The 13,483-nt window shown below is 48.8% G+C and overlaps 1 pseudogene; it reads right to left on the bottom strand.

Moving 5' to 3' along the window:
* LOC130131448 (protein FAM184A-like) overlaps positions 1–13,483 on the bottom strand; it is a 187,850-nt pseudogene that overhangs the window by 109,070 nt on the left and 65,297 nt on the right.

The raw sequence follows: 13,483 nt of genomic DNA, 5'->3' as shown, positions 1-13,483 counted from the left end.
GGAAACAGTTCTCTGATGCACTGAAAACACTACAGTTGAGCTACAGATCAATGCCTCACAAGGTGAAAGGGAAATCACCCGCAGAGCTCATGATCGGAAGAACCTTGAGAGTCCCGCTAAACACAGTCCGTCCACCCTTCGCGGCTGACAAAACACCTGATGACGCAAAGCTACGCAAAGAAGTACAGAAACGGCAGGAGGCTCAAAAGAAGTACTACGACAAAAGAAACCACTTCAAGGAGGATCCCTCACTGCAAATTGGAGATAGTGTCTGGGTCAAGTGACCACTGAGGGGACACAAGCTGAAGACAAGTTTGTCTGGCCCTTATAGGATCATCGCTCGACATGGCAGGTACACCTTCCAGCTTCAAGATGGAACCTTCTGGAACTCAAGAAGATTGTTTAGCACCAACCAGCCTGCTGAAGAGGACATGGACGCTGAGTTGGTCATTCCACAACCACCGGATCATGATCCAGGTCAAGAGCAGAACCTTCAACAACCGAGACAAGAAGTGGCTCAGGGAGATGCGCCACAAGCAAGGGCACAAGAATGACAACATGCAGAGCCATGGCAGCTAGTAAAAGGAGACTACCTGCTAGACTGAATGACTTTATCTTAACCTAGGGTTTTGGTTAAAGAAGGGGGAAAATGCAAGACCTGACATGACTACATAGTCATAGTTTAGTTATAGGACTACAACTACCAGTGTTCATTGTTTTAGGTAATGTTAACATCCGGACTGAGACGGTTAGGTTAGTTCTGATAGCATGCCTAGCTGACAGCCACGAGTGCCTCACTTGCAACTTTGATTCTTTCATTAAACTTTGTTAAACGGCACAAGTTTGGTTATTATGGTTAAGAAGACACACTCCTACAATGTGATTCTACCGAAGACTCTTAAACATCAACTGGCGAGAGAAAAGAAGCAGTCAGAGGATCCTACAACAACTTGGTGTCAAAAGAAAACTATATGGTGCCATTGTTAAAAGAAAGATGCGCTTATTTGGCCAAAAATGCTCTCTCAGAAGAGACATCATACAAGGGAAGATGGAGGGTAAATGAGGACGTGGCTGCCCCAGGATGAAGTATATGAACAATTTAAAGGAGTGGATAGGACACTATGGCTGAAACGTTCAGTGCCATAAGAGACGGGGACAGATGGGGCAACATCATCAGGCAGGCAGCGCGAGCAGCTAATGCCCACAAGGACGACGCTGGATGAGTGAGTGAGAGTGACATGCTATGTGAGGAAAATAATGTGTAATTATATTATGTGAGGACAACAATGTGTAATTATACGATGTTTATGTTCATTTAGATCCCCATTAGGACAATAATGTGTAATTATACTATGTGCTATTTACAAATTCAAACGCTCTTAAAGAGTAACTAACCCCTAGACCATTTTAGTGAATTTGCTGACATCTACAGGTTACATGGTGAGACTGTGAGGTGCGTGCGCCTAGAGGCACGAGGGAGCTGGTTTGCTGAAGTGCGGGGAAGTGCGGGGACACACTTCCTGAGGAGGGGGTAGTGTAACGATCACGGATGAATAGACTCGCTAGCTCTTGGCTAACGGGTCGGACCCTTTAGTCGACTGGTTAACATAGTCGCCCGTGGTGTGGGGGACCCAGGTTCTTGTCCTGGCTGCAGTGGTTCCCAGCTGCCCCCCCGAAGGTGAAAAACATGGCAGGCTGGTCTTGGTACTCTGTGATGTTAGCATAGCAGAATAAACACAACTGCAGATAATGACATTAATAATCGGTCTGTTGGATGTTGGTGAGCCAAAGAATCAGCATTTACAGTACTATGTAGTTTACTACTACAGTTGTTAGTGCTGGTTCTCTCTGTCTGTCCGTCTGTCTCTCAATACTGGTGTGCTGGTACATCTTAATCCAACAGATCCATTATTAATGTTTGTAGCTGCAGCTGTGTTTATCATGCTATGCTAACATCACCAGGTACCAAGACCAGCCTGCCATGTTTTTCACCTTTACATGGTTTTAACCTGTAGATACCACTAAACTCACTAAAATGGTCTAGGGTTTAGTTACTCTTTACAAATTAACCCCTCACTCCCTCTCCTTTTTATCCACCCATCCCCCCTTCCCTTACTCTAATTTCCATCCATCCAACCATTCATCCCTCCTACCTAACATGGCTTTCCCCTCATCCTCTAATTCAAAGCGGAGCGTCTGGAGTTCCTGTTCTGACTGCTGTCTCAGGATTTCCAAAGTTCTCCTATGGGCCTCCTTCAGAGCCTGTACCTCCTCCCTCTGCTCTTGCTTCAGACGCTCCTCCAGGGCCTAGGTAAGAGGAGCAGGTAAGAAAAAAAGAAAAGAAAGAGGAATCGACAGAGGTCAGTCAGAGGGGCAGAGGGGAAGAGTGAGGTAGACGAGAGAGGACGGATGTAAAGGAGGATGGTCAAGGAGAAGAAAAAAGCAAACACAGATGATGAAGGATGAAAAAGAGGGATCCAAGCAGAAGAAGGTAAACAGAGGGGAGAGAGAACGGGAGATAGATGTCAATTGTGGTAGTGATATACAGCTGTGTGTGTGTGTATGTGTGTGTGTGTGTGTGTGTGTGTGTGTTGTTTGCAGACACAAATAAAACCATACATGTTTGACGGATTAAAAACCTTGTAGACATTTTGGTCAGCATCCTGATGCAGGAATTCCCTGATATATACTCTTCCCTGCCTGCTCCTGTTGGCACCTGTGGCTTGTGTTATTCCAGCATCCAGTTTACTCCTGCCTGCTCCTGTTGGCAGCTGTGGCTTGTGTTATCCCAGCATCCAGTTTACTGGAACACTGTGGCTTTCTTCGGCAGAAGCAGATACCAAACATTTAAGAAATCACTGTTTTTCCACAGAAAAATGATCATCTTCAACTGAACTGTATTGAACCCAAAAACCCTGCCATCACTAAAAAGCAGGTGCAAGTACAGACAGCAGGTATTGAATATTCTTTACATTGTCCACCAAGACACAATACCGACAATAAAACCCTGACTGTTACGGGTTCACCCTCACAACCCCCTCAACCTACCTCTTCCGTTCCCCCTGGGCCCCCACGGCGCTCAGCTTCGCCTGAGTATCCACTCCTCACCACCAGCTCTGGGGCGCGTTCACGTTCGCCTTCACCAGACTCAGACCCTGAGGTGTCAAGCACCTCCAAACGGGCAAGGCGCGCCCTACGGCGCCTCTGATGCCATCTGCTGGCAGACTGGCAGTACGGCTCTGCTTTTCCCCGGTCACCCATTCCCTCAGCTGTGCCCCATCTACAATCAACTCAGCTGTTCCTCGTCTGCAATCACTTCTATCCCTACAAGAACCTGGTCTTCTCTCTACTCATTGCCAGATCTTCCCATAGCATTACTGTGACCTGTTACGCAGAGCCGGCTCGCCTGCCAACCAACCTCCTCGGACTACCTCTTGGCTTTGAACTCGGAATACTTCTCGGTTCCCCTTTGCCTTCGGACTTGGTATTTTGGCTGGTACACGCACTTACACAACACGCAACGCTCCATTTACATATTAAACACACTTAGGATGATTTACACTAACACATAGCTACACACATTACCGCCTGTCACTACATCTAGCGTATTCACACACCCCACGAACAAAACTACCTGGGCACCATACACATCCCGCACTTCTCTCTCCCTTATTTTGTTTCCCTTTACTTTTCGTTAAACGTTACTAAGAGTTCTCCGCCTCCCATGTGGTTGTCTGGGTCTTCCTGCACAACCCGCAACACGGACATCGGGGAAAGTATTGTAGCGAATTCGGGGGGGGGGGGGCAGTCCGGAAACCGCTACCGCCGGGACGCGAACCCGTGTCTCCCACTCCGCAAGCGACAACGTTAACCTGTCGACTAAAGGGTCCGACTCGTTAGTCAAGGACCAATGTGTCTACTTATCCATGCATGTTACAGTACATTAAAATTCCTTTATTGGTCCCCTTGGAGAAATTCATTTACTGCAAACTAACCCATCCTAGATGTGATGTGTGTAGCTAGGAGCAGTGGGCTGTCGCCTTCATGCAGCGCCTGCGGACCGACTCCAATTCTTTTCCCATTGCCTTGCTCAGGGGCACGGACGGGAATATAAAGCCTAACATGCATGTCTTTTTTGACGGTGGGAGAAACCGGAGCACCCAGGGAACCCCACCACAGACATGGGGAGAACATGCAAACGCCACACAGAAGAGTGAACCCCCCAAAAGGTTGGACAACCCTGGTGTTCAAACCCAGGACGTTCTTGCTGTGAAACGACAGCGCCAACCACTGGGCCGTCAACGCGTGGACTCCACAAGACCTCTGAAGGTGTCCTGTGGTATCTGGCGCCAAAATGTTAGCAGCAACTCCTTTAAGACCAATAAGTTGTGAGGTGGGCCTCCATGGATCGAACTTGTTTTCCCAGCACATCCCACAGATGCTCAATCGGATTGAGATCTAGGGGAATTTGGAGGCCAAGGCAACACCTTGAACTATTTGTCATGTTCCTCAAACCATTCCTGAACATTTTTTTTCAAGGTAGCAGGGCACAGTATCCTGCTGAAAGAGGCCACTAAAATCAATACAGTTGACATAAAGGGGGGGTACTTGGTCTGCAACAATGTTTAAGTAGGTGGTAAGAGTCAAAGCAACATCTACATGAACATCATGATCCAAGGTTTGCCAGCAGAACATTGCCAAAAGCACCACGCTGCCTTCTTCCCACAGTGCATCCTGGTGCCGTCTCTTCCTCGATTTAAGCAACGCACACATGATGTAAAACTACTACTACTTTCGGCTCCTCCCGTTAGGGGGCGCCACAACGGATCATACGTTTCCATCTCTTCCTGTCCCCTACATGTTCCTCTGTCACACCAGACACCTGCATGTCCTCCCTCACCACATCCATAAACCTTTTCTTTGGCCTTCCTCTTCTCCTCTTCCCTGGCAGCTCCATATTCAGCATCCTTCTCCCAGTATACCCAGCATATCTCCTCCACACATGTCCAAACCATCTCAATCTTGCCTCTCTTGCTTTGTCTCCAAACCGTCCAACCTGAGCTGTCCCTCTAATACACTCGTTCCTAATCCTGTCCTCCATCACTCCTAATGAAAATCTTATCTTCAACTCTGCCACCTCCAGCTCCTCCTGTCTTTTCATCAGCACCACTGTCTCCAAACCATACAACATAGCTGGTCTCACTACCATCTTGTAAACCTTCCCTTTAACTCTTGCTGGTACCCTTCTGTCGCAATTACTGGATGCCACCCACTCCACCCTGCCTGCACTCTCGTTTTCACTTCTCTTCCGCAGTCCCTGTTACTGTGGCCAGTTGACCCCAAGTATTTAGACTCATCCACCTTCGTCACCTCCACTCCTTGCATCCTGACCATTCCACTGTCCTCCCTCTCATTCACGCATAGGTATTCCGTCTTGCTCCTACTGACTTTCATTCCTCTTCTCTCCAGTGCATACCTCCACCTCTCCAGGCTCTCCTCAACCTCCACCCTACTCTCACTACAGATCACAATGTCATCCACAAACATCATCGTCCATGGAGACTCCTGCCTGATCTCGTCCGTCAACCTGTCCATCACCACTGCAAACAAGAAAGGTCTCAGAGCCGATCCTTGATGTAATCCACCTCCATCTTGAACCCGTCTGTCATTCCAACCACACACCTCACCACTGTCACACTGCCCTCATACATATCCTGCACCACTCCTACATACTTCTCTGCAACTCCTGACTTCCTCATACAATACCATACCTCCTCTCTCGGCACCCTGTCGTATGCTTTCTCTAAGTCTACCAAAACACTTTTTTTTTTTGAGATACTTTATTGATCCCTGTAGAGAAATTACACTCTGCATTTCACCCATCCTAGTTGTGTAGCTAGGAGCAGTGGGCAGCTGCCATACAGCACCCGGGGACCAACTCAAGTTCGTCTTGCCATGCCTCAGTCAAGGGCACAGACAGGAGTACTAACCCTAACATGCATGTCTTTTTGATGTATGTATGCACGTGACTCCTTCTGACCTTCTCCATCAACATTCTCAAAGCAAACATCACATCTGTGGTGGCATGACACTATACTGCTGCTCACTAATCATCAGCTCTCCTCTTAAATAGCTTCTATCACTCTTTCCCATATCTTCATGCTGTGGATGATCAACTTTATCAACATTCAGCATCAAGTTTTCTTTTTCATCGTCCACAAGATGTAAAAGAAAATGCGATTTATCAAATCAGGCCACCTTCTTCCACTGCTCCATGGTCCAGTTCTGATGCTCATGTGGCCATCGTAGGGGGTTTTAATGGTGGACAGGGGTCATGGACACTGACCAGTCTGCAGCTACACAGTCCCATACACAGCAAGCTGTGATGCACTGTGTTGTCCTGACTTCTGTGCATCACAGCATTAAATTCCTCAGCAGTTTGAGCTGGAGTAGCTCTTCCGTGGGACCAGACCAGATGGGTTAGCCTTCACTCCCAACACACATCAGTGAGCCTTGCGCACCCATGACCCTGTCGCCTGTTCATGGGTTGTCCTTCCTTGGACCACTTCTGGTAGGTACTGACCACTGCATACTGGGAACACCCCACAAGACCTGCTGTTTTGGAGATGTTCTGACCCAGTCTTCTAGCCATCATGTCAAAGTCACTCAGATCCTTGCGCTGGTCTGTTTCCTGCTCCCAACACATCAAATTCAAGAACGGACTGTTCACTTGCTGCGTAATCTATCCCACCTCTTGACAGGTGCCATGGTAACGAGATAATCACTGTTATTCACTCACTTGTCAGTGGTTTTAATGTTTTGGCTGATTGGTGTATGATCGGTGTGTGTCCTACCCTGATCTGATGTTGTCTGGCCTCTTCCATCGTGCTGAGAGCACAGCAGTGGGCTTCCTGCAGCCGATTTTCTCTCCTTTGGTGCTCTCTCTGCAACTCTGGAAACACACACATGCACAAACACACACGTAAACAAAAACCTACCACTTTCGCATATGCATGCCCCAAACTGCAGTAGCTTTATCAAGTTGTTAGAGCAAGAGCCAGCTTGCGAGCTGCGCGGCTGACCGTATTGTGCTTCAGTCGTCAGCGTCACCGCAAGAGTACGGTCATAACCGTGCCTGTAGCAATACAATGCAAGCCAGCGCCTACAGTCTCTAGGACTGTAAGGGCACGACTCCGATGCATCGCGCTGGCAGCACACGGCTCAAGAAGCTGACAAAGAAAAGCAATTCCCGCCACTGAGGATCTGTATGTTTCATATAGGTACTTGTCAGAGAAAGTCAAAGGCTTCTGTCGGTCTCAAAAAACTCTCTTGCCTCCCTAAGACACCATTTCACTGTTCGCGCACCGAGGTCTATGTGATCTTCTAGGAACGGTGATGCCATTTCCCAAGGGCTCTGATTGGCCAGTAGGCGGTGCTGGTATATGTGTTGAGCTATTACCTCAAACATAGCCAGCTCCGGAGCGGGCTAGGTGTGCAGCACAAGTTACCATGGTGACGTACCCCGATAAATAGTGGAGCACCGTCCTGACACTGAAAACCCAGGGTTAACCCTCGAGTTACCCCACTAACCCTCCACATCGGGCTTCGTAGTACAGGTCTGTGGTTCATTTGCTGACCCACTACAGGCCAGCCTGACCATTAGGTGTAGCCTGCAGCTGATGGTAGCCGTTAACTGGATGGCGAGTAGCTGGATAAAAAAAGTTTGAAATGCCTTCTGTACTGTTGAAATGTAAAGTTCATTTGACCAATATCGTTAACATTTAAAAAAAATAAAATGTCCGGTGAAACAGGACCATGCTAAAATTACCTTGTTCAGAACTTTATAAAGTTGACTATTCTTATTCTTCTGAGAGGGGTTTTAGTATTGGACAATAAGGGGCATGATGGGACTGCATTGCTCGGAAGCGTCATGTCAGGGTACCTTTTAGCTGTTGGCTCAGCAGCTCTCTCTCCTGGTTGAACTGAGACTGCAGCTGCTGCAGAGCGGCCTGGGACTGAGACAGCTGCAGCTCCAGAGACTGTTTCAGCAGAGAGATCTGGACACATGTACAGGAGGACATGAAGACAGAGATGGAAGGAAACAGAGACACAAGGGTTGTCGGAGGCAGCAGAAATTCAAAATGGCTGAAGACAATGTTCAGTCTTTAGTTTAGTGACCTTCAGGGTGGATGCATTGTCAGAATCGTATTGAATCTTTGCTCTCTTTTGCTCCCAGTGCAACCAGCTCTTGAGTATTAAAGCTAGACTGTGGTACTCTTACATATAGATGGATGTCCTTTACATCCAAACCCTTGCCAACCGATCACCACTCTCTCTACTTCACAGCATACAGGAGTTTTTAAATCTGTTGTCCGTGGCAACTTCCCCGCACTGGAGCCCCGGTAGTTATGATTTTTACGTCAGCCTGCCAACTCTGCCTCTGATTGGTTAGGGTTAGGGTGGGGTTAGAGTTAGCCAATCAGAGGCATGTGAATGCTTTCGTCATACGTACGCTGGCTCTGCAGTTGTTTGGAAAAAGATCGCTGGTGTAACCAGGTTAAAATTAATGTTTTTATTTTATTTTGTTTGAGTATGAAATATCACCAAATCCTGTCTGTGTGCTGTTATTTGTGTTTACTACATTTTATTTTATGTCATTATTTACTTTTATGTATGTTTTACAACGACCGTCATATACGTGTACTGTCGCTTTAAGAGAGAGGTCTTGTGGGTACACGGAAGAGGGAACGCGGGAGAGGCCATTTTGTTTTGTGGGAGGAGTCTCAAGCAGCAATCGAGCCGAGCCACACGTGTGTCTTACCATAGGACAGTTGTTTTTGCTGGTTTAGGAGAACGTAACTTTGAGTATCCCTGTAAGAAGATACTGCAAGCTGTGGGATAAAATACTTGTTTATCCTTTCTTACATCGGAGTCCCGTGGACGGTTTCTCCTTCTAACGCACACGAGTGAAGTCCGGGTAGTGGTTGAACTTCGACCCCCACGTCCGTAAGAAACACCGCTCCCGCTGGAGGACTGGACGTTTGTCGAAGAGTTTGAAACCAAAATAAATGGCAAGGTGGGCCAAATAGAGTCCTGTGTGTCCCCCCCTCCTTCTTTGATCATGATGATGATGATGATGATGAGAAACTGAGGGCCCCCACAACACCTGGGACCCCACCGAAAATAGAACACAACGCAGAGCTACTGATGAGAGTGAGGCATGCAAGTCCCAGCTCACTCAGCTGCTCACCGAGTACCATGACATCTTCTCCAGGGACTCTCTGGACTGTGGCGAGGTCAAAGGATACACACATCGCATCCATCTGGTGGATGAGCGCCCCTTTCGCTTGCCCTACAGGAGGGTTCCCCCAGCCCACTATCAGAAGTTGAGACAGGTTCTCACTGATATGGAGGAGAAAGGGATTATCCGGAAGTCCTCGAGCGCATACGCTTCACCGCTGGTTATGGTGTGGAAGAAGGATGGCGGGCTTCGGATCTGCACTGATTTCAGATGGCTGAATGCTCGGACCTTGAAAGACGCTCATCCCTTGCCACACCAGTCGGACTGTCTTGCCGCGCTGGGTGGTAACTGCCTCTTTAGTACGATGGACCTCACCTCTGGCTTCTTCAACATCCCAATGCATGAAGATGACAAGAAGTACACTGCTTTCACGACTCCCCTTGGGTTGCATGAATACAATCGCATGCCACAGGGCCTTTGTAATAGCCCTGCAGCCTTCATGAGAATGATGATTGGGATCTTTGGGGATCTGAACTTCACGAAGCTTTTGTGCTATCTTGATGATCTTCTTGTCTTCGCGCCGTCAGAGGTTGAGGCTCTGTCGAGGCTCCGCACTGTGTTTCAGAGGTTGAGGGAGAACAACTTGAAACTGGCTCCGAAAAAGTGTCATCTGCTGCAGAAGCGGGTGCGGTTTTTGGGCCACGTGGTTGATGGCGGAGGTGTGTCTGTCGATCCCTCCAAAGTAGAGGTCATCTCCAACATGACAGTGCAGGATCTCATGGAAGGTGATGGGTGCACGCCTTCTGTTCGTAGGATCAAATCTTTCCTTGGTATGGTATTTTACTACCAGCATTTCCTCCCGAACTGCTCCTCCGTGGCTAAGCCCCTGTTCGCCCTTACAGCTGGACAAAAGAGGAGGGGGAGGTCAGCTAAGGATAAGAAGCCCCATGGCAGCTTCCGTAAGCTTACCTCCGCAGACTGGACGGTGGAATGTGGGGAAGCATTTGATCTGTTGAAGACGATGTTACTGGAGTGTGTGGTGCTTGCCCATCCAGACTTTGAGGTGCCTTTCATTTTGTCGGTCGATGCGTCTTTGGACGGACTCGGCGCGGTGCTGTCTCAAGTGCCCCGAGGAGAGTCCAAGGCCAGACCTGTTGGTTTTGCAAGCAAGTCCCTCAGTGCCTCACAGCGGAAGTATCCAGCTCATAGACTGGAGTTCATGGCGCTGAAGTGGAGTGTTTGTGAAAAGTTCAGCCACTGGCTGAAGGGTCAAAGCTTCACCGTTTGGACAGATAATAATCCGCTGACTTATCTCCTAACGAAGCCGAAGCTTGATGCGTGTGAGATCCGCTGGGTGTCTAAGTTGGCGTCTTACACTTTCGATCTCAAACACCTGCCAGGGAAGAAAAACGTGGTGGCGGATGCCTTAAGTCGCGACCCTTTTTCCAAGCCCGTCAGTCAGAGGCTACTTAGGGAGCCCTACCCGGCCCTTGTTCAGGAAGCCGACGGGGTTGAGGGGGACTCTGTGCAGGATGTTTTCAGACTCAGTTGCCAGTCCCAAACAGTGAGTAGTGCGCGATCTGGGTTTGCTTGTGATGCAGCTGAGGTCAGGGCTTTTTGTCAAGCCAAATGTGACTGGCCTGATGCATCAGTATTCACAGCACTCAGTTTGGTCCAGCACGTTCAGCATCTGTCGGGTGGTCAGGATACACTGCCAATGTTATCCACCGAGGAGCTCAGGTTGAGTCAGGAGCAGGACCCCTGCATCTCCAAGGTGTTGCCCTTTGTCGCTGTTCGGAAGCGGCTATCGAGACGTGAGAGGCATGGTGCTGACCAGAAGGTCTTCAGGCTGCTGAAACAGTGGGAGAAGTTGGAAGTCAATGATGGTGTCTTGTACAGGGTGACAAAGGACCCAGTGTCCAAGCAGAGGAGGTCTCAGTATGTTTTACCTCTGAGTCTGAAAGACAAGGCACTGTCTGGCATCCACGATCACGCTGGTCATCAGGGCCAGGACCGTACTCTCTCTCTTGCAAGGCAGCGTTTTTATTGGCCTGACATGGAGAGGGATATCAGAGCATATGTCAGATGCTGTCGGAGATGTGTGTTTGGGAAGACCCCAGAGCCAGCTGCTTGCGCGCCCCTGGAGAGCATTAAAACCTCCGCACCGATGCAGCTTGTGTGTATGGATTTCTGGTCCGCTGAGGACAGTAAGCAGCGGTCGGTCGATGTCCTAGTGGTTACTGACCACTTCACTAAGCTTGCTCACGCGTTCCCCTGCGCCAATCAGACAGCGAAGCAGGTCGCCAAGAAACTCTGGGATCATGTATTCTGTGTTTCCGGGTTTCCGGAGAGAATACATTCTGACTAGGGCACAAACTTTGAGAGCAACCTGATTGCAGAGCTTCTCAGGTTGGCGGGTGTAGCGAAGTCCCACACGACGGCCTACCATCCTATGGGTAATGGCGGGACAGAGCGGTTTAATCGCACGATGGGGAATATGCTCCGTTCCCTTCCGCTTCAGCAGAAGCAACAGTGGCCTCAGCAGATCCATTCTCTCACGCTCGCGTACAATGCCACTGTTCACGAGACCACGGGTTACGCGCCTTTCTTCCTGATGTATGGGCGTGTCCCAAGACTGCCGGTGGATGTTATGTTCAGGCAGGTTTTGCATGACCCTCACGTTGTTGATTATGACTCTTATGCTCAGTCTCTGCTTTCCTGTCTAAGGAGTGCAATGGAGATCGCTCAGAAGCACTCCACGGCTGAGCAGCAGCATCAGGCGCGACAGTACAACAGACATGCCAAGGGCACTGTCCTGTCTGTCGGGGATCGTGTTTTGGTTGCGAACCAGAGTGAGCGAGGGAAGAGAAAGTTGGCTGACAAATGGGAGAACGGAGTGTACACGGTTGTCGGTGTCAACCCCAATATCCACGTCTACAAGATTCAGGATGCAGAGGGGCACACCAGGGTGGTGCACAGGAACCGTTTGTTGGAGGTCAACTTCTTGCCCCTTCCTGAGTTAGATCAGGGTGAGGAGTCCAGTACAACCACTCAGTTGTTTGACTGCGCAGAGTCCGATGAGGAGGACAGTGCAGATGTCCTGACGGTCTCAGGGGATGCAGTGGGGCTAGCAGTCTCATCGCTTGGAGACTCGCCTAGATCTGAGTGGGCAGAAGCGGAAGAGTTCATTCCGTCTAGTCTGGTAGTCAGTCCGGTGGGGGCCACTGCTCAGTCTCCACCCAACACACACGCACCACACAACACACATGCACCACACATAGAGGCATCACACTCACTCGATGTAGGTGTTATATCTCACACTGATTCGCACACAGAAGCACCACACTCACTCGATACAGATGTTGCAGCTCGCACTGTCTCACGCACACAAGTAGAGAGCGATGGTCGGGTTAGGACACGCACAGGGAGGGTGGTGAGGTCAGTGAACAGGTTAATAGAATCTATGGCTCAGATGCCATTTCTACGGAGTGTGAGGGTTTGAACTTTGATTGAGGTTGGAGTCATTCAAACTAGTTTAATGTGAGTTATTAGGTGTCTATCAGACAGGGTTGTTTTGGGCCAAGTGCATGGTGTGGCGTATCAGGCGTCACATTGATCTAGGGGAATACTGAGACTTGATCAACCTCATTATTTTCTGAACCTCGTAACCGAGGTAGCTCCTAAGTTGACTGGAGGACTAGGTCCTTCTTTTCACTTGTGCCAGTAGTCAGTGATGGGCTTTTCCTTTCCTCTTTCTCTTTCTATCCTGCTGTCAGGATGTTGGTGAATTTCAGGAGGGGTGAATGTAACCAGGTTAAAATTAATGTTTTTATTTTATTTTGTTTGAGTATGAAATATCACCAAATCCTGTCTGTGTGCTGTTATTTGTGTTTACTACATTTTATTTTATGTCATTATTTACTTTTATGTATGTTTTACAACGACCGTCATATACGTGTACTGTCGCTTTAAGAGAGAGGTCTTGTGGGTACACGGAAGAGGGAACGCGGGAGAGGCCATTTTGTTTTGTGGGAGGAGTCTCAAGCAGCAATCGAGCCGAGCCACACGTGTTTCTTACCGTAGGACAGTTTTTTTTGCTGGTTGAGGAGAACGTAACTTTGAGTATCCCTGTAAGAAGATACTGCAAGCTGTGGGATAAAATACTTGTTTATCCTTTCTTACATCGGAGTCCCGTGGACGGTTTCTCCTTCTAACGCACACGAGTGAAGTCCGGGTAGTGGT

The sequence above is a fragment of the Lampris incognitus genome, chromosome 21 (genome assembly GCF_029633865.1).
Source record: "Lampris incognitus isolate fLamInc1 chromosome 21, fLamInc1.hap2, whole genome shotgun sequence".
NCBI classification, from domain to species: domain Eukaryota; kingdom Metazoa; phylum Chordata; class Actinopteri; order Lampriformes; family Lampridae; genus Lampris; species Lampris incognitus.
This window is presented reverse-complemented; position numbering and strand designations above follow the sequence as displayed.